Source organism: Canis aureus, chromosome 35, assembly GCF_053574225.1.
Source record: "Canis aureus isolate CA01 chromosome 35, VMU_Caureus_v.1.0, whole genome shotgun sequence".
In the NCBI taxonomy this organism is placed as follows: Eukaryota; Metazoa; Chordata; class Mammalia; order Carnivora; family Canidae; genus Canis; species Canis aureus.
Genome location: NC_135645.1, coordinates 12,454,022 through 12,472,696, shown reverse-complemented (window position 1 = coordinate 12,472,696; position 18,675 = coordinate 12,454,022). Strand labels below are relative to the sequence as shown.

Below are 18,675 nucleotides of genomic sequence, written 5' to 3'. Positions count from 1 at the left end.
ATTGAAATATCAGCTGCTGAAAAAATCAATAGTGTTAGAAACACAATAATTTTTGGTCTGCAGGGCCTATACTAAGCAACACTTGGACCCCTCCATGCCATCTCTTCTCCTACTTCACATTTCCCATCTTCTCCTCCTACTTTGTTTGGTTTTAAAAGCTGGTAAGGCCAAATGACAAGATATTATGAAGGGGTTTCCACCACTAACATTGATGGTCAGAGTGTTAATTTTCCATGGGTGTTTGAAATACTACCACTAAACTGGTAAAAAGGTTTTGGTGTAGGGTTATTCTTCCTAGGCACTTAATACAGACCTCTGATCCCTATGCATTTGGTTCCCTTTTGTGAAGAAATGCAGATATTCAGGGAGGTGGTCATACTCAGAAATCCCTGAAGAAGCAGAATGGAAAGAAATACAAATAATGGAAACCAGATCAATTTTTTTTTAAAGGGATTCACTGAGAAGTGAGGGGAAAAAAGCAAAACAAAATAAAACACCACAGAGGGAGCACTATGAGGTGGGAAGAACCTTTAAATTATATTCTAAAAATTTGGGGTTCAGCTCTGCCTCTGCTATTTACACACCATATGATTTTGCCAGCTACTTCATCTTTCAGAACCTTGGTTTCCTTACCTGTTAAGTAAAAACAATATAATCATCTACCTTGTAGGAGTCTTGTGAGGGTTAACTAACAAGATATGAATGCTGTCTAAATAATACAGTGCTTTGTCAATGGTTAAAAATGATAGAAATTTTATTTCTACTAAAGAAGGACTTCTGAAATACGTCTGTTATTTTTTCCTTTCTGGAACTGAAATATCATAAATGGACTTTAGATTTTATCAATAAATAAGTAGGCTCATACTGAAAAGTTATTTAGGGCAATATTACTAGTAGCTGGTAGAGTTTGACGTGGAACCAAAATCTGTTGAATCTTAGCCAATACCTTCTACATTTCACAAGGCCAATTTTGCCTTTTTCATCTCTTTTTACTCCAGATTTCAGGCTTTGATTCTTATTTGTGTCGTGTTTCACCTGGGAAAGCAAATTAAACAAACACAAAAAATAAAACAAGACAAGAAACCACCATGCTTTGTATATCTTTATATGATACTTTCTTGATTCCAAGTTTCTCTCCAGTCACTTTCCATTTGTCTTCTTCCTTTTCTGGCAAAATTTATTGAAGGAATTGTCTATATTAGCTATTACCATATCTTCACTTTCTTTTTTTTTCTTTTTTCATATCTTCACTTTCTATTCTTTCCTCAACCTACTCCAATGTGGCTTTTTCCATTCCACTGTAACATGTCTGCTCTTGCCAAGTCCAATGTTCACATTTTCATTCTCATTTTACTCATCTTCTCAGCAGCAATTTAACATGGTTAACCATGTCCTCTACTTGAAACACTGGCTATTTCTGAAACACCTCTCTTTCTAGTTTTTCCTACTTGCCTTATTGGGCACTTAAAACCTGCTTAAGTCTCTTCAAATTTGAAATCTATTACTTATAATTCTATCTCAAATGGCTTCTGATTTGGGATAAACACAGCATATTTGGCAAAACAACAAACACTAAGAAGGTGTTTATGAGATATCCAGGTTTTGAATGTCTGGCTTTATGACTCTGAATGCAGAATAGGGCTGAAAATCTAGTTCTTGTTTTGGCTTTAAGCCGATTAATTCTTATAGCAAAAATTATTAACAACTGACTTCTGAATATCCAAAAATGATCCTTTAACTAGAAACTGGCCAAGCAGATTTCTATATATGGCCAAAACACAGCATATCTTCATGGCACAGAATTTCGGAGAACTCCATGTTAAAGTTGAAATTCACATATATGCAGCCCCTTCTAGTTTCACGAGATTTACTTAATTGCTCCCCAAGTCTCTCCAACAACTATTCCTTGAGGTCTGCATTACTAGAAGATGAAACCCCTTCCCAAGTAAACCGAAGTAACCCAAATAGGGTTTCAATTCTAGATTGTACCCATGAACCCTAACAAAAGCATGAAGATTTCCCATAGGAATGCAAGATATGCTCTGGCAATCATCAGATGGAGCTTGAGTTCATCTTTGTCTCAGGAGAAGAGACAGTCCCTTCTGACTTATGAATATGGCTGAAGGGTAATACCTAAAGAGAGTAATTTCATCTCACATCTGCCTCTAAGTTTGATAACACTGTACTATACAAAGTCACTGACAATGCAGAATGTCAAGATAGCACAGGACTGATCAAAGCCTAATATTATCCAAATATGCTATTTGGAGGGAATCCCAACAACTTCTTTTGAATGGGATGTTACCAAGGCTATGCATAAAGGGCATTTTCTTAAGAAAAAAAGGGATGTTCTCATTATTTGCATGTCATTTGCTACCCAAAAGTAGACTCAGGCTTCCCCTTCTACTTAAATTCTTCCACAGAGTTGGCTTGCCAGGCCTATAGCCAAGGTCTTTCTTTTATCTGAACTAGAACAAATATTCCATTTTGGGTCTAGAAGACATATCAGCAAAATTCCCAGAGTTAGTACTTTTATTTAATTATATACATATATTTATTATTTTTTTATGAGCTGTTCCACTAAGTTAAACTTTAACCATATTAATCCAGGGGGGGAAAAATCCCTGATTGCCAACCAACAATTTTGTAAACAGTTATCTCATGAGTTAAATATTAACTTGAAAAATTTAACTCAAAACTCCAAACAAGCAGGAGGAGCCAAAAGGCCAGTAGGAAGGAGTAAAGATTTTACTGCCTCTAGTATATCAGATCCCCTTGGAAGAGAGTGACAGAAATAGGCAAGGGAGTATTTAGGTGGTTTCTCCCTCTCTCTCTGCCCCTTCTCCTACTCATGCACACACTCTCTCTCTAAAGTAAATAAATAAATCTTAAAAAAAAAAAAAAAAACTCTTTCCAGTGAAGGTCTTTTAAGGAAGACTCCCAACTGCCCCGCAGATGAGGTGAGGCCAACTAATGTGAGTTTCTCAAGACAAGAGTGAATTAGATGGAAAAAGAGGAGATCTAGGAGGAGATATAAGAATGTAAAAGAATAATCCTTAGATACACATGTGTACCTTATTTAGATACAAGAAATGATACAGCTTATCGGACCTGACTGTTGATATTTTTAATTATATATTTAATACATGACTACATGTTTACTGGAAAATATTTAGACACTATAGACTATACCTTATGGTTATAGAGCTTTTTGCAGTTTATAAAATAGTATACTGTCAAATACTGTCATATCCACATACATATAATGCCATTTGTGACAACTTCAAAAAGTAAAAGACCAGGTTCTGTTATTTCTGTTCTACAGATAAGTATTACCCTAGTATTGATGTAGTTGGTATAGAATGAACTAGAAGAACGAGAACACATTAGCAGCCTATGAATGAATATGATGACCGAGGGGATGGCTGTGGAATGGAAAGACATTATAAAAGTGAGTGCTCAGGGAAGGGGAGCAAGGAGGGAGAAGTTTTAAAATATTTAAAGATCAACAGGCACTAGGAATATTGGACAAAATTCAGAGTGATTTGTGAGAAGGAAAAGGTAATTAGAGGAAGGAAGGAACTCCAAATTCAGACCTCTTATTCGTTTGGCATATATTCACTGTATACTTAACTATGTTTGAGTTTCTCTGGATGCCGCTGGGCAAACAATGATGTATATTGAGACACTGACCTATGTCTGAGGTACTTAATATCTAATCATTGAGATAATGCAAAAAAATTGCAATACAAGGCAAATCAGTATTCAAAACAAGGATTTAAAGAGAATCATTTCATGTCAAAACTGACAATGGGGAAGTGATAAGATGCAGGTTAAGTGAAGGACATGAGAAAAGGCGTGGAAGCAAAGAATGAAAAACATATTTGGGAGCAACAAATAAACAAGTTAGTGGGAACTGGAATAGGAATAATGTTGGAAAGATAAATTGAGCCTGGAATTTGAAGAGGTTCCTTGAATATTGGACTATCTAATCCACTTTATTCTGTAGGCAAAAGAGGTCTAGTAAAGGTTTATACATAAGGCACTGGCATCATCACACTGGTATTTTAGTATAAGTAACTGGGGTTGGTGGACAGAAAAACTTGAAACAGGGAGAGCCCAGAGATAATGACAGATAGAGAGAGAGAGAACTCTTGCAATAAACCAGGAACTATGAGATAAATATCTGACCTTGGTAGCATAGGTAGAAATAGAAAGGAAATTAAATATTCTGGAGACTTTAAAGGAAGAAAGGATAATATTTATTAAATCTCTACTATGTACCAGGCACTGAACTGTGTGCTTTATGTAGATTAACCCATTTAATTTGTATGTCAACCCTAAAAGGCAAGTAACTCTATTGTTTCTTATTTAAAGATGAGGATTAAGCAACTTTTTCAAGTTTATACAGTTAATAAGTGATAGAGCCAGGATTCAAACACAGGTCATCTGCCTCCAGAGCCTGTCTGCTTAACCTTGATGCTTAAGGGCCTTGATGATGGATCATATATGGCAAATTTTGATGAGACTTGATGATTGGTTTTATAAAACTTTAAGATTCTTGGGAACATTGATTCTGAGATTTTGAGGTGATGGGTAGAATGGTGATACTATGAATAAAAACAGGGAAATAGAAAAGAGCTCCGGACTTCATATTTTACATTTGTTCTCAATGGTCCAATTGCTCTTTGGATTTAAAATGTTAATTTACAATAGAAGTCACAAAAGCAACTGAACCACCAAACTTAAAAGCCTTTGAAGACAGATACTAGCTGATTCTTCCTTCCAAGGTTCACTAATGTATATGTGGAGTATGACACAGTGCTTGGCATATAGGAGCTGCTCAGCAATGTGTTAAATGAATCAACTGGAGGGGTATTAACCATAAATTAGTAAGAATAAAGGGTGGAAGAAGAGTAGAGTCAAAAGAGTATGACCCAGAATCAAACAAATCTCAGTTCAAATACTGGCTCAGCCACTCTCTAACTAAAGGACCTAGGGCAAGTTACTGTAAACATTTTTTTTTTAAATTTATGTTAGTCACAGAGAGAGAGAGAGAGAGGCAGAGACACAGGCAGAGGGAGAAGCAGGCTCCATGCACCGGGAGCCTGACGTGGGATTTGATCCCGGGTCTCCAGGATCGCGCCCTGGGCCAAAGGCAGGCACTAAACTGCTGCACCACCCAGGGATCCCAAGTTACTGTAAACATTTTATGTAAGATAGGGTAACAATTCATAGCAAAGCCAGGTATCTGGATTCAGCGCTTCTATGTAAGGCAGTGGGTCCGTGCAAACTTAGAAAGGATGCTTGCAAAGACCATTATTTCTGACAGAAGAAAATCTGCAACCTTCTTCTCTCATTGAGTTTAAATTACAAAAACTTTATTGAGGCTTATAGAAAAAAATCTGTTAAGTAATTGCCAGTTTTAAAAGAAAAATAAATAATTTTCAGAGAAGTAAAAACTGTAGAGTTTCAACTGAAGGGGAGATTTTAATTGCAGAGAGACATATCAGCTGAATGGTTTAGCTTGGACTTGTGGGATCAGGAGCAGCCAGTGGGATATATATATTAAAGAAAAACCAAGTTTAATTAGCCTTAAGATTTTATACAGCGTGGCTCTTCCCTCCCACACCTAGTCCGTTTCCTTCAGGTCAATCTCCCTTTCAATCACATGCTCTCCCATCCTTTTCTCAGTTGCTGTCATGACAAGCCAATAGGAGAGTGACATACCGATGAAAACAAGGTTTGAATAATTACTGCACTGCGGCTGGTTGTTGTTTGAGCATCATTTTATTTCTTCCAATCACACAGGTTCTTGGACTTCACAGCCCCATGTTTCAGATGGGGGTGATGCTGATTATATTATGACATTACAGCAAAGACAGGCAGATCAGACAAAGTGAATTTCGCTCAGTAATTAAACTGCAGTATCTTTCGTCTAAAGTCCAGAGCAGGATTAATCGAAAGGTAGCTCTTTATCATCTCGATTAGTGCTGGGATTTGAAGAGTGAGCTCTGATTTGATAGCTAGCCCTGAGTTGGGCTGTCTAGTGGCCCCATATCTGTCTAACTTGCAAAAATAATATCAGATCAAGATACATTTGCAAGGTTATGCCCTTCCCTTTTATTTTATTTTTATCTGAAGGAAATGCAGATAGATTAAAATATGCTGCTATTTCCATTACCCTGTTTTCTATTACAAAAATGTCTATTAAAAAGAACAGGTCCTTCCAAACCCCACAGCATTTTACAGATGGTTTCCCATAATTCCACTTAGTACCATGCTCTAATGGCTTCTTATTTCTTGCCTTTTCATTATCTGAGAGTCAAATCTGAATATTTGGATAGCCCAAGCAACAGCTTCTCAAGCTGCTCACAAGTCCCACTTTTATTTCAAAGGACTCCGTGTAGGATTTATGGAAAGATTTTGCTTCCTTCAATTGCTCTTTTAATGTATAAGATAGTCTCAAATTCTTTATCAAGTGAACTAGTAGATCAGTGATTCTCCATCCTGGATGCCTATAGAAGCACTTGTGAGGCTTTGTAAACAATCAGCATTGAGCCCCCACCCCAGATGCAATGATTCAGTATCTGTAGGAGTTAGAACCATGCATCTGTATATTTTTCAAAGTCCATAGGTGATTTGGATGTGCTGTCAATGTTAAGAATCACTGAGTCAGCTCTACAGTGTACCAGCTGTATTTGCAAAAGATTTATCAAAACAAACCATTGTTGAGGGAAATGAAGCCCGATATGGTGTAGAAAATCCCTTAATAAAATGATAAAAAGCTTTTTCTAGTAACCTTTGCATAGAATATATATTAAGTCTCTTAAGAACAATAGAAGACAAGGAAGACTACAATACAGATAGGTTTATGTTGATGATGCTTCCATTGATCCATCTGAGAACACTGAAGGTGATAGTTTACCGATTGAGCCCATCAGCTACCAACACATAATTTAAGATGACCACTGACTAGCATCATAATATCTCAGAGTTTGGACACAAACTTGGAATTAGCTGTTGTCACTTTTACTATGCAGCTGACTTCTTAGAAAGAGAAAAGGCAGGATTAAAAAGATCTGATTTTAAATTGTGACTCAGTCCTGTTCTGGAGTTTAAGAACACACATTCTGGAGTTAAACTGAATCTAATTACTAGTTGGGTGGCCTTCAGAAAAGTAATTACTTCTCAAGCCTCAATGATCAGATCCTTAAAATGGGGCCAAGAAACACAAAAAAATTTGGGTTTTGAACTCATTAATTTAGATAAGAGTATATGGCAAACAAAAGTATCAGAACTGAATAAAAGTCTGTTGAAGGCAAATACAATAATAATTTAAGGTTGTCACTGAGGCTCTGTGCCTAAGACATCAGTTTTGAAACTCACTGCTCAGTTTTCTGGAAGATCTGATCCCTCAGAGAGAAAAAAAGAATTCAAATAAGAATGACTTTCAAATTTAATTGTGCATTCCCATCACCTGGAAGTGATAGTTATGAATGTAACTTGCTGGGCTCCCAACCAGGGATTGTAATTCAGTATGCAGGGCTGGAATCAAAGAACATGCATTTTAGCAACCATCCACATGATTTTGACTCAGGGTCAAGGATCCTCACTTTTATAAAACAGCTATAAAGGAATATAAGTTGGCCAAATATTTATCCCCCAAATAGCCACACAGTGTGGCTATGTTTTCATTTCCTTAGGCCAGAACTTAGTCAGGTGAATTTAAGTTATGCACAAATAAAACATGTTCACAGAATATGTTATGCTTACATAGTAAAAAACAAAACAAAAAAACCACTTTTTTTCAATTAAAATAAACTTCCTGAATAATTAGTATTTAGCTGCTAATATCTTTTTTTTTAAGCTGCTAATATCTTCAATTTTTTTTCATCACTACTGGGTACGTGCAAGTATAAAGGCATGGGTCAGATTCATTTTCATCTCATCATGTTTTTCTTCTTACAAAAAAATAAACTTCCTAAAAATCAGTAAATTCTTTAAATAACAAAAGTAGCTATTTCTTCCTTGAAAGGCATTATAAAGTATTCTTGAAATGCATTTATCAAAATTGATGATAAAAATCAGTGCACAATGGTGAGTTGGATATTTTAAATGCAATCAATGAATTAATCTGCTAAAATAAAGATACTCTACCTATAAATGGAGAGTGTTCTGGATCTAAGAGGAAATTTTAAAACTTTCACTTTCAAGGTTTTCCTAAAGAAAAAACAAGTTCCAGAAAGGTATTTATAGTTTGTAGTACAATATGTTAACAGATATGCATGAATTCTCTATATTTTAAAAGTTATTGTAAAGATAACAAAAGGATTATGGTCTTAAATTGTAATTGGGCATACAATTAAGCTGTGGAGAAAAAAGATAACAATATGAGGAAAGTTTATCAGTATTACTAGATAATATAGTCTCATGGTCAAGTGTAAGGCTAAAGGAGAATCTTCTCTTTGATACGTACTGTGTGAGTTAGGGTAAGCTACTGAAGATCTCAGAAACTCAGGCATAGCACTTCTCTCGGAAGGCTGCAGTGACCAGAGTGGGTACTGAATAAATGCAAGCAGTTGTTTATTGTAATAGTTGACAGTTTGTTATACAAGATATGTCATGGATAAGACTTACATAAATGGTACAGACATTGAGAGCTAAAGAAACCCAAAATTGAGAGAAAGTTGACATGACTGGTGAGGTTTTTGCAAGGAGAGATATTTGAGTTTGATAATTCAGAACAAATAAGATTTGTCTAGAAAGTACGACAAAGACCATTTTAGGCTACAGGGGAGATGTTGCTATGACCTGCAGGTCAGAGGTAGAAAGTGTTAAGTAGTTTAGGACAAAATTGTTAAATAGTTTAGGATAATATGATAAGAGATAATTTGGGGTAAAACAATAGAGGTTCTAAGTTCCAAAATCACCTTTGGTTTCTGGTGGAATTTTTAATTGCTCAAATATTTTCCCAGTGTAATTCAACATCTTTTTATAACAATGGTCTGCAAATTTTGCTGTGTGTCAGAATCACCTGGAGGATTTATTCAAGCACAAATACCTGTACTCCACCCCAAAGTTTCATTTCAGTAGGCTGCAGTAAGGCCCAGGGGTTTGTGTTATAATATATTCCTAGGTGTGCAAATGCTACTGGTCACTTTGAGAACCACTGCTTTAGAAGATGACAACAGTTGGATGGAAGAGGATTTTCCTCATAGTAAGAAATGATCAGACAACTGAATAACCTTCTATTTCCTGTAAAATTTCATCACCAGTTGCATACCAAGTCACAGAAGAACCTACCTGGAGGTTACCTAAGGAAAAACAAATGCTTACTTTAACCTCCTAATCTCACTACTGGAGTCAGGTCTTTAACTGTGGGAATGAAGAGACCCACGCCCCATGGGGACCCAGGCCAATCAACCTGGAAACTTAGAGAACACTTCATCAGCATTAAGAATATTCAAGAATTGAAAATAATAGAACCAAGAGATTAAAGACAGTGGGTGGACTTTTTATTCCAAAGATCCTCTATCAATCTATGTGGCACATTTTGTACTTGGGTTATACTTGATTGCCTGCCCCATACTCCACAAACTATTTTCAACCCCCTCCGGTCATCCTTCACCTTTTTCTTTTCTTCAACAGGCAATCAGGAATGAGCTGAGGCAACAAGACCTCTCTACTTTGGCCTGAGTCACTGTTCAAGTATTTCCACTTCCTGCTTCAAACTTTTTCTCCTAAACAATCACTATTTAGTAACTATACTGTAGGAAATATTGTAAAAGGTAGAAGGAAGAAATGAAAGGCTCTGACTCTATCTTCTCACGCGTGACTCCAAGGGCGTCATCTCACTAGTTAGTACTTTATTTTCAATGGCAGACTCCCCCCCAAAAAAATTCTATTTGAAGATTCATGCAGAAGTCTTTGTGAAAAAAAGGCCAAAAGTGGATTTAAAATGTTTGACACTCCAAAAATCCCTCAATAACAGCAGCTTGTTTATTTTTTTTAGCCATTTATCTTTCCTTAAAATAAGCTATATAATTACAAAGTATAATTAATAATAACAATAACAACAATTACCACAAGTACAACGGAAATAATGATAGTAAGCACCATGGGCCCAGATTCCCATAGTTAACAAAGGATAAGAATTTGTCTTAGTATTTTCAAGAACAGACAGCAACCCAATAATACGGGGGAAAATACTGAAAGGAAAAAAATCTTTCCTATGTTCCCTGGAAAGTACCACAGAAAAATAGACAATAAACTTTAATACCTCTTGTTAAAGATCTTCATTTTACAGATCAGTTCAAGCAATTTAAATAGACAAAAACATGAGGCCTCTAACGTCTCTTAGGAAACAGTATCAACGTTAATTCCTGGCTGGTCCCAATTCCATTTCTAGTTAAGCATCCCCATCCACTCATAAGAAGAAGGAAATAGCATTTGTATAGTGTTTTACAGTTTATAAAGCACTTACACAAACATCGTATTATTTGATTGTCTCAACAATCCCGTGGGATAGCTAAGTAGGGAAAGTATTAATATTATACCCATCAGAAGGTGAGAGAATTAAGGATCAAAGAAGGAAATAAGTCACATTGGGTCAAACTGTGTGCTGACCTGAAAAGAATTCCAAATATAGAACTTTTTAAAAAAGATTTTATTTATTTATTCATGAGAGACACAAAAGAGAGAGGCAGAGACGTCAGCTGAGGAAGAAGCAGGCTCCCTATAGGGAGCCTGATGTGGGACTCCATCCCAGGACCCCAGGATCATGACCTGAGCTGAAGGAAGATGCTCAACCACTGAGCCACCCAGGTGCCCCTCAATTATAGAGTTTTACATAACATGAACAAGGCTCAGAGAATTTGATATCTGCTCAAGGTTACCAATGGCAGACTTGGGGGCTGGAATGCAGGTAATTCAGCCCAAGATGCCATGCAACCCTAGACTTGACTTTCCAAACCCTAGACTTGACTCTCAGTTGTAAATGTCTAGTTATAGTAAAAGTTGTAAATGTCTAGTTATAGTAAATGGCCCTCTCAAGATGAAGCTTGTTCAATTGCCAAGTGTTACAACCACTACTAGTGTCCAGGCTTTTTGTTTGTTTTTAGTTCATCTGACAAAAAGGTACACACTCCTTGAGAAGATGTGCAACTTTATATTACTTAGTCTGTCAAGAAAAAAAGAAGAGAATGTATTATTTCACTGGCTTAGAATCCTGAGTTTTAAAAGTCACTCCGACTATCCACAGACACAGGTGACAACACAGTCCTATTTCCGTGGAAATGGTCATTACAAAAAAGACAAACCAAAAGACTAACCAACCTCAAAGGTTGCCCTCTGGCATAGGCTCAACTTTAAACTATTAGTTTCTTTTTATTTAAAAGAAAAAAAAAAGATTTTACTTATTTATTTGAGAGAGCACAAGCAGGGAATGGGCAGAGGAAAAGCAGACTCCTCACTGAGCAGGGAGCCAGACGTGGGGCTCCGTCCCAGGACCCCAGGATCATGACCTGAGCTGAAGGCAGACACTTCACTGATTGTGCCACCCAGGTGTTCCTAAACTCTGTTTCTAAATATGTGGACAGGGACGCCTGGGTGGCTCAGCACCTAAGTGTCTGCCTTCAGCTCAGGAGGTGATTCTGGAATTCTGGGATCGAGTCCCACACTGGGCTCCCTGCATGGAGCTTGCTTCTCCCTCTGGCTATGTCTTTGCCTCTCTATCTCTTGAATAATATCTCTCATGAATAAATAAATAAAATCTTAAAAAAATATATGTGGACATGCCTATGCATATTAAAATGAGGAAAACAGTGTAAGATGTATGACCAAAATAAATTACTCATTTTGTTATCTTCAACTCAAAAGTCTCCAAGGTGTAGATTCAGATTTTGAAACTTCTGGATTAAATTGCCATACCTCTTGCTGTTTTTAGTTTTTACACACATTTACTTGTATAACTGATAAGCAATTTTTAGTTTGTACATACATTTACTTTTACCATTTGCCTGTTTTGTTTTTTAAGATAGTGATATTCGCCCTTCACTTGCATATATGCAACTTCTGACTTAGAGCACTTATTTATTTATTTAAAAAAGGATTTTATTTATTTTTTCATGAGAGACAGAGAGAGAGGCAGAGACACAGGCAGAGGGAGAAGCAGGCTCCATTCAGGGAGCCTGATGTGAGACCCGATCCTGGGACTCTAGGATCACGTTGAGCCGAAGGCAGATGCTCAATCGCTGAGCCACCCAGGCACTTTGATTTAGAGCATTTAAAGGTTTGGCAAAGGAATATCTTCCCACAAAAGACACAGAGGTTTCACCTAGAATGCATCTCGGGAATTTGTGCTCTAGAAGTTAAGGGAGGTCTAGGATATGAGTAAATATCAGTGAAATCAGACTGGAATTTTGAATACTAAGTGAAAACATTTATTAAAGATTACTGTTGTATGTAGTGAACAACTTACCTTACGACTGAGCATTGCAGAATTTCAGACTTGATGCTTCACTGGAGATACTATTTTTATAATGACAGAATATTAGTGTTGGAATTCATCAAAATTATGTATTATAATTATCTAAGGCTTTACCATCCTATAAAACATTCCTGTAAAGTGACTGTCCATGCTTAAACATCTTGGTCTCAAGAGTTAATATTTGTTGATATTAGGGACTGAATATGACCCCTTCTCAACCTCCAAATTTGCATGTTGGAGTCCTATCCCCTAACTCACTGTATTTGGAGATAGGGTCTTTAAAGAGATAAATGCAGTTAAATGAGGCCCTAAGAATGGGACACTCATCTTCTAGGACTGGTGTCCTCATAAAAAGAGGAAGAGACACCAGGGCTGAGGAAACACAGGGAGAAGATGGCCTTCTGCAAGCCAAGGGGAGAGATCACATGAAATTCAACTCTGCTGATACCTTGATTCCTGGACTTCTGACCTCCCAAACTGAGGAATACATTACTGTAATTTAAGCTACTCGTCTGTGATATTTTCTTATGGCAGTCTGCACAAACTAATACAGGCTCTAAAGTTCTACAACTTGCCGAGTAGGAATTGGTTAAATCTACTTTATCGGTACAGAAATAGATTATGGGCATTCAAAACATGAGAGAGACACAGAATCAATAAGTGGCATAACCAAGTTTTAATCTAGGTTTGTCCTCCAGACTAATATTTTTCCTTCTTGTTTGTTTTCCACCTTTGAGCACAAAAGGATGTAAAACGTTAGTTTTTATATTGACCTGAGTATTTTATTCTTGTATGTTTTATCACTGGGTTGTGTTCTACTTGGAATCACAGAAACAACATAATTTATCTTCTATGTGACAATCCTTAATATACTTGAACATACTTATCATATTCATTCTTTGTGAATTTCTAAACAATTCCAGTTCCCTTAACCATTCCTCATATCACACATCTCATTTCCCTACCCTCCTGGTCACTTTCCTTTGAAGATGTTCCTATTCATTTAGATTTCTTGTACTAATTTGTTAAGCCACATATCACTCAGAGAGTTCATGAAAAATCTTTTAAAAATATAAAGACAAAAACTTGCCTTTATCCATTTTAAAAGTTTCCTCTGGTTAGATGCATCCCATCGCTCTAGTCTTTCAAGATGTTTGAAACATGATTCCTTAATTTCTTAATTCCATAGATTTTCTATGTATTTGGATTCATATCATCTGCAACTCTGATGGACATGCTTTCATCCCAGTAATTGAAAAAAAAAATGGTGGCCAAAATACGGCTTAGGATTCTCCTGACTTATTCCTTTTTTTTTTTTTTTTCTCCTGACTTATTCCATAGGAATCTCTTCTATTATGACATTGAGCCATTTGTTTGCACTTAATAGTGTGGTCATTCAACCAGGTACCAATCCACCTGTACATCTAACCAGGCAAGATCAGATCATATATTGTTGATCCGCTTTCACTGAAGTCATTCTGGTTTATAGCAAGCACCATTTCTTTCAGGGGAATCATAAACCACCGCTTTATGCTTTATTGTTTGAATAATACATCTAGGTCTTTCTCAGGAGTGACATCGTGTTGTTTGTCCTTATAAACTATCTTCTTATACTTCCCAAAAATCAGAACACGTTTTGCACTCCTAGTTATCTAACACTTTTTGTTGCTTCTCCTCAGCTACAAATGGCAATAATTACTTATCTTATTGGCAAATCCTCTCACTAGCTTATGGTTCTCTAGCCCTATTTTCAGGCTCTTCTCCTTTTCCTTTTTCCTGTTTCCTTCCAAGGAATAGAGTCACTCCTGTGTAATCATGGATTGCATCCAGAGATGCTGGTCAGGGGTAGATCTGCAAACTAGAAGAGTATGGAGAATTTAAGGTGCTGTCCTTGGGCCTGGCCATGCTGGCAGAGGAGAATGGGCTGTGATTAGGTGAGGCTTTGCTTTCATCTCTACGAATGGCTCTGCCTGACTTCTGTTTTTGACTTGTAGCTGTGCCCCTGGACAGGGCTACCTCCTTTTCTTACTCTGGATGATTTCCTTGGCCAAAGATTCAAGACAGCGTTGTATTTTTCAGTCTTTCATTGAGAAAGGTTGTAATATATAACACTTTCATTTTTCCACAAAGACTTTCTCTGAGGCAGGCATGTACCCCGACCTTTACCTAATCAAGAAAAGTTGTTTGGGGTGGGGGGATGGGAAATGGAAAAGCAGGTTGGACTTCAAATGCACAAATCACTTCTAATAAAAACACTAAGATTCAGGTGCCTGAGGTTAGAAATACTGGAGGGAATTCAATTACACTAATTAATATTTAAGAAGGGCTAGAGATCACATACTGAATGTGGGAAACTAGGCCAGTGAGACATGAGCATATGGGGAGGGCAAGATCAACTGATAAAAGTAACAAACAAATCATACATAAATGCTGCAACAGGAATAAAATAGAGAATATAAAATAAATGTTTCAACAGACTCTGAAGAGGAGGTAAATGGTCTACCACATGAAAGCAAAATGTTCTCACACACACAAGACATTTTATTGGTTTTATGTAAACACCTATATTATAAAAACTGTTTTTTTCAAGTAAGTTGGTAGAAATGTTACCCATTTGTAAAAACAGACTTAGTTTGGGTTCTGTGAATTCACAGCATACTGTATTTGCTTTCATTTCCTCACTGGCTCGTTAAATAGTGGTCTCAGTAAGGCATGACTTTCCTACTGGGGCGTTCCCTAATGGCCAAGCCTACCTGGATACCCAAAACCTGATGGAAGGTTGAAAAGCAGCAGAGTATTCTGGGTTCCACACACATTTTTCTTGTTCTGTCTCTGATGTCATTTGGTTGGTTGTCACAGCTTTTACCACATTCTCTCTTTGTACTTGATTGTTTTATTTGTGGTCCGGATAGTCAATTTTGATTTTTGATCCCTCTTTTGTATACTTCGAAGCTTTTAGAGAAGGCACTAAGTACCAGAACTGTCTTGCCTCTAGCATGTAAATGGTTCCTTCTTCTACAGTAGCATTTACCTAACCTTTTCACTTCTTCTCTATCTCCCTTCCTCCCTTTGCTCTGGTTCATCAGAAGGTCCTATTCCTGAGCCCTCTTCTACCATTCAACTGCTCTTATTCCCTCAAAGCTCCACTCCATAGAAGCCACAATCTGTCAATACACAGGCCCTTCTTGGGAGCTCTGAAAACCAGAAGCCCAGAGAATTCAACTGAACTGTTTTTGTTATCAACATCATTGTGTAGAAACATAGAGTGATAGATGAGAGGAGGACTGAGGTTGAGATTTAGGCCCTTTTTTTCAAATTCTCTAGTGTGCACAGATGGTAACTATGGACTGGGCAAACCCCATGTCTATGCACAATGTGTAATATTAGTCTCGTGAAGAGAACAAAGCAAAAAAACAAAAACAAAAACAAAAACAAGATTCTTGCCCTTTAGGACTTTAACCTCTAGTTGAAGAAAGAATTGAACTATACCAAAACCCATAAGAAAAAGCATCCCCAAAGGGTTGAATTGTCCTTAAATAATAAAGGAATAGAGGGAAAAAAATAAGGTTATTTCCTTAAATTTTGAACCAAATTAGTGGTTTTCAAACTATGCTCCATGGTCCCCAAGCTCACAAACAAATGATTACAAAGAGATGACTGAGCAGTTAAATGTTGAATTAAAATGTAAATGCTAAAAATTATATATTTGTATCAATTTATAATTGAGATAAAAATGACATGCAAATTAAATGTATTATGTAGTTTTATTATTTTCCTTTTTTAAGTTCTTATTTAAATTCCAGTTAACACACAATGTAATATTAGTTGCAGGTATAGAATTTAGTGATTCATCACTTACATACAACACCCAGTGCTCATCACAAGTGCCATCCTTAATTCTCATCAACCATTTAACCAGAACACAGACTCTTAAGTACAGAGAGCAAACTGAGGGTTGCTGGAGGGGAAGTGGGTGGGAGGCTTGGTTAAATGTATTTATGTAATTAAAAAAAAAATTGGAGACTGATGTGTTGCTAATAGTTAAATATGTACAGTAAGTTTAACTAGTTTTCACATAGGCCTCAAATTAAGGCTCTGAAATTGGAAGGCAAGCTCTTTAAAAACAAACAAAAAACTGTTGATACATGCAACTGCTTATGTGTGTCTCATGATTTTCTTGACACCATATAGTATTCCATTCCTCATACAAAAATAAACTAAGCTTAAGCCGATATAACAATCCAGTCCTAAGTTTCCATTTCTTTGCATATTCACCTTTATTTATATATAAAGGTATTTCTTTGCATGTATTACCTTTATATATTTATACCTCAGAAACTGACTTTTATAATATTTACTATGATAAACAATTCTGATTTATAAAATGAGTTTAATAAAATACTACTTTTACTAGTTCATACATAAAGGATACAATCACATTTATTTTGAAAAGAGGATGCTGTTGTTTATTTTTTATTTATTTATTTTTGTTTAAATTCAGTTTAGTTAACATATAGTATATCATTAGATTCAGGGTAGAATTTAGTGATTCATCAGTTGCATATAACACCCAGTGCCAGAGGACTCTGTTGTTTAAAAGAAATATGAAAAAAATCCCTGGATCAAAATATTTGTATGATCCCTCCAATTCGAGGCCATACAATTCTCATGGTTCTGGCTCCAGACTGCTTATTTTCTGAATTTATTGACTTGCTGGCTTAGATCACTGCATACAGCAGATATACTGGGCCCAAACCAGATTTCATATACTGGCTACTATCCCTTCAAGCCTAAGAAAGATGATATTTTTACAATGAGGAATAGACTATTTATTATGAAAACATCATGCATCAAAAGAAGTCACTTTGTCTTAAATTTACCCAGTACATGAAATTCATTAGATATTTGTAGAATGCCAGGTTATCATAATTTAATATATTAGTTTAAAATTTAACAGTACTAACTAACCAAAAAATAAGTCAATGGAAACTTCTTTAGGTAAGAAGTACTGCTTTAATTAATTACGTAATATATGGACATTTATTCATTTATTTTTACACTTACCCAAAATGTATTATATCAAAAGACTTCAGAAGACTTTTTCCTAACATTAATCAGTCATTGTTTAATGGCAGAAAAAGAGTGAGCCAAAAATGATTTTCCACTACTACAGAGAATGGAACTAGCAAACCTGAGTTGAAAGATCCATTTTCCAAAACCTGAACTACGCTCTACTATGGAAATGTTTCAGACTTTCTTAACACTGAAGTATAAGTCAATAATAAATTGACTTGATATCTTCTATGGTCTCTATTATATAGTAGTCAAACCAGAATTTTTGTGTGTATTTAGTTTTTAAAGGCCGTGACTTGAAATGTACCATAGTGTATAGGTTACAAATGTACCTGGGTTTCTGTTTGGGCTCCAAAGTCCTAGCTGTGAATTCTTGGGCAAATTACTTAAACTGCCTAAGCCTCAGCTGTCACTTCCATAAAATGGAAGAAATAATAAAAATACCGATTCTTGTGGATTTGTAGTAAGAAATAAATGAATGTATAAAATAATGAATGAAAGTTGCTTAACATGTTGCCTAGCACATAAAATGCTCTTAATAAATATTAACCGTAATTATTAAAATTGCTAAGCATCTAAAAGCCAGTTGTTTGCTTCTGATTTTTCCTCTGACCTGAATTTACTCATAATTTACTGACTATCTGTTCTTCCCTTCTGGAATGATGCTCTATTTAGATTTTTTCTGTTTCTAGAATGTTCTCTGGTTAATATCTCACCACCTGCACCCCAATTATCAGATAGGATTACAGGGCTTCATTCTGGTATTTTTGTATTTGTTTTTTTGTCAGTGCTTGTGTTATTTTCTCGTTCCCACTCAGTGGTTTAAAAAGTAAAACTCAAAGAACTAAACATTATGAGGAATTTATTAAGACTAATGGTTATCAAAATTGGGCAAAAAAGGATGTTATTAAAAATAAATCACACCAAGGGAGAGCAGCTGATGACAGCAGCTGTGAAATGGCTGTACATGGTGGGAATCAGTGAACCCCAAAGAAACAAAAGAAAAAAAATGGAAGGCCATGAAACTTACATGATTTACAAGATAAGTTTAAGCTTAATGAACAGATTCTTTGGACTACAGGAGCCAGGGAAGTCATTTCTGGATGAATATT

At 36.1% G+C, this 18,675-nt stretch overlaps 1 protein-coding gene across 33 annotated transcripts in view; it reads right to left on the bottom strand.

Moving 5' to 3' along the window:
* Positions 1–18,675, bottom strand: part of ZBTB20 (zinc finger and BTB domain containing 20) — a 781,647-nt gene that overhangs the window by 392,870 nt on the left and 370,102 nt on the right. For 2 of the 33 annotated variants that reach the window (XM_077884681.1, XM_077884673.1), the window contains one exon: positions 12,482–12,531. The exons of the other annotated variants lie outside the window; for them this stretch is intronic. The gene's annotated coding sequence lies outside the window, so the exon portion shown is untranslated. The remainder of the gene's footprint in view (positions 1–12,481; positions 12,532–18,675) is intronic. 33 annotated transcript variants of the gene reach the window in all.